Source organism: Clytia hemisphaerica, unplaced genomic scaffold, assembly GCF_902728285.1.
Source record: "Clytia hemisphaerica strain Z4C2 unplaced genomic scaffold, Clytia hemisphaerica genome assembly, whole genome shotgun sequence".
Lineage (NCBI taxonomy): Eukaryota > Metazoa > Cnidaria > Hydrozoa > Leptothecata > Clytiidae > Clytia > Clytia hemisphaerica.
The window spans coordinates 963,958-967,695 of record NW_027103917.1 but is presented as its reverse complement, the minus strand read 5'-3'; the positions used below and the strand labels follow the sequence as shown (position 1 = coordinate 967,695).

General features: G+C 34.2%; 1 long non-coding RNA gene across 1 annotated transcript; it reads right to left on the bottom strand.

Moving 5' to 3' along the window:
• Positions 1–257: 257 nt before the first annotated feature.
• On the bottom strand, positions 258–2,200 carry LOC136809347 (uncharacterized). Its single transcript, XR_010846968.1, has 3 exons — positions 1,713–2,200; positions 705–807; positions 258–485 (listed from the first exon to the last, which is right to left on the bottom strand). It is a non-coding gene; the product is annotated as an uncharacterized lncRNA (long non-coding RNA).
• Between the last annotated feature and the right edge of the window lie 1,538 nt (positions 2,201–3,738).

Sequence of the window (3,738 nt, the reverse complement as noted above, 5' to 3'; positions counted from 1 at the left end):
ACTCAATATGGAGTTTTTCTCTCCCCAATTCATAAACGGATGATATACATTGTCCCGGGACATTTACTAACACGCATAGACGTACATTTTCTATATTTCATATATAATAGAACACCCCTTTCTCAGTGACCCAGTGAAGTTTTGAAACCCACCGGGTCTTAATATAGGATCTTCAAAGCTCACTAAGTGATAACCTTTAACTTCCTCTGGTAGGGAAAAATTGACTTTCAACTAATATTCAAGAATTCTTAAAACAACTGAGATTGACCGGGGTAAGACGGTAAGACCATAAATAAGATCTTTGATTTGGGCTCTATGCAATTTCTTTCACCGGGTAATTCATCATTGAGTGGAGCTGACCGGGTCACTGATATAGGGGTGTAATAAAAGAATTTGTATATATAATCTCCGTGGATACAATCGGGTGCATAGTTCTTCGCGCTTCGATGGTGAACGATCTCGATTATCGGTTCACCCAGTGGTCCCTATAAAAGGCAACGAATGAATTAAAAAAAATTGTCATGAAACTAATTTTGCGGTATATTCAGGACTTCATTAGATTATTGAGCTTATCTTTAGATAGAAGTCAACGACCTTAAATAGGGGTGTATGACAAAATTATTTTACTAGAAGAAAAGATACATATTAAAATGGTATAAAGGATGACGATAAAACCAGGTGAAACATTCGAGAACGAATAATACCTTTTCCTAATTAATGTTGTATGTGCAATATGACGATGCGTTGACTTCTCGATCCGGGATACTTGATAGCTGTACCATTATTCGGCAAGTCCATTTGGAATATCTAGAAAGAAAAGCAATATATTCAAATTATTTTAATCTTCAGCTGGCAAAACCACATCTTAATACCGATCAAATATGAAACAGTTGACACACAACAGCGTTTCAAAACCTTTCTAACATTTTTAAATGTCCACATCATGTGCTGTTAGAAGATCTTTACAGTCCCCAAACGGGTGAAATTCTGTACTCAAATACCTTACGTATCTGCCACTTTAGGTGGATTAAACTTCGCGTGGAGTAATTGAAAATGGCATCGACCTCTAACGTTAGAGGTCGATGAAAATGGTAAATTCGTAATTTTCATGAGTTTTGGCCTTTTTCGCAAAACTTAGTTCTTGCTATAAATTGAAAATCCGTTAAAACTAAAGAAATTTGGTGAAATCTAGTGAAAAAGAGGCTGCTTCGCAGCGAATTTTTTTAAATTCTCCATTCTCTAAAAAAAAGTACATGCGAAAATTAATCGACCTAGGGTAATAATAGCGGTATTCTAAGTCGCGTCATTAAGATAAAAGTGACGAGAAAGTAAAAAATCCCACTCGCACAAGACAGAGATGTAATGTGTATTCCGACAAGGACATGATGTGTATTTCCTTCGTTGTGAGACAGGGAGATAGGAAAGCAAAACATCACTCGCACACTCGCATGAGACAGGGATGTAATATGGTATATTTCCTTTGTTGTGACACAGGGAGGTGCGAGAGGCGGGAGAGCTAAAATACCGCCTTAATATACATTAATGCTTGTGAGAAAGCATAAAAAAGCAAGCTTTTATCCCCTATTGATCGTGATATAAAGAGGGCCTTAGATAATATCCTTGAACTCATTCGCATGTCAATGACCTTCTTAAAGTAACTCTCACAGGAATCTGCTAAGACGTCATCCTAATAGACGTAATAAAAAACTTACCATTGTTGAAAGAATAACTTTTCGTAATCACTTGGGAATATAATTACTACTTGCATCGTGTTTACGTCATATTTCTCATCTTTTCACTTTTTCTACCGTGTAGGGGTGCCAAACATGAGATTTCTATAAGGAAATTTGAAAAACTTCACCGCAGAAATATTTTCAATATTTTGCTCAATTTTTCGACTGCAAGTTGTGGGGTAGCAGAAATATATATCAATGTGTTCCTTATAAGAGCCGCTAAACGAATATCGTATTTTTGTTTTCACCACGACGTGTTATTGAACGTTTTAAGTACTTTTTGTTTTAAGCCTTTGATCTTTCTTTTTTTTCTTTTGTTTAACGTGGCGCTAAATGATGTGATTACTCATTTTTTTGTCGTTTAAAATATGACAGTGTGCTCGACTGAAAGAGGCAACCCTGTTGAATAATTATGTAGTCCAGCATAAAAACAATGATACAGCCATGCATAATTACTGTTTCATGCATATTATAATAATTATGCATGGCTATATCATTGTTTTTTTTGCTGGACTACATAATTATTCAACAGGGTGGCCTCATTAAAAAAAGGTCTATTCTGTTTTCATGCCATAAAAAAATTCCACGAAGACGGAGTACACACATCAAACTTTCAAAACACGCAAACTAAAGCAGTAATTATGACGTCATACTTTCTCAATGTTTTGATTTGATCATTTGGCGGCTCTATTCCCAGGAGAATAATTTGCCGTCAGCCGAATAAGGATTGTTTTTTACCTTTGCGGGTGATTTTTCAGTTTGAGTTTAGGTCTAATGTTATGGTCTTTTGAAGTGCTTGTTCTAAGAGATGAGTGAATATAATTATTTTTAGTTTTCAAGAGAAGCAAATTTAATCTTTCTTCTACAAGATTGCACTTTAATATGATGCCAATTATGCATGTAAGTTTTTAATTCATACTTTCTTTTTGCATATGTTTTGCATACTTTCTAAGGGAATTTCACCACGGCAATTCGGCCACCATAAGTTTTGCATACAATTCAATATGGCGGATAGAAAGGCGAAAAGTTCTATTATATTAAAGTGTAATCTTGTAGAAGAAAGATTAAAGGGAACGACGCATGGTATATTTATGAAATGCTGATCTAGCATTGGCACAAACACCCATACGGAGGAGTATTTAGGAGTGCTGGATCATAACAAAAACCAAAAGTGACTTTATTCCAAAAAATATATTCAAAAAAGTGAATATAATTTACTATAATGTTCAACAACAACACAAAAAGACTTACATAAAACTGAAAGAAAAAAAGAATGTCTTTTTCTTTTGAATGAAATCGAGTGTTTCTATTTTTAAATGAAGACATTCTATTGTGAATTTATTCGAAAACTTCTTTGCAATCTTTTTGTTTACATTTTGTCTTCATTCACTTTCGTTTACTGTTGTAAACATAACAAAGTTTTAGCTATACTCTCAAACCACGTATAACTGTCGGTTAAGCCAATCAGCTTTCGGGCTGACATCAGCATGTATTTCAGAGTATACCATGGAATTACCAGCAACTCCGACCCCTACTATAAGTATAGCGCTATTCCCTTTAAATTTGCTTCTCTTGAAAACTAAAAATAATTATATTCGCTCATCTCTTTGAACAAGCACTTCAAAAATCCATAACATTTGACATAAACTCAAACTGAAAAATCACCAGCGAAGGTAAAAAATAATCCTTATTTGGCTGACGGTAAATTATTCTCTTGGGAATAGAGCCGCCAAATGATCAAATCAAAACATTGATAATGTGTGATGTCATAATTACTGCTTTTCAGTTTGCGTGTTTTGAAAGTTTGATGTGCACTCCGTCTTCGTGGAATTTCTTAATGGCATGAAAACAGAATATGCTATCTATGTCTTTGATAACAAATTTCTAAAAGGCTTTTGATGTTCTGTGAATATTTCTTTTTGGATTAAAAAATTCCATCTTTTATTGTTCTAATGATTATAATATTTATTTATAAGATGCTTTGTTGTCTTTTCGATCTTTGTGT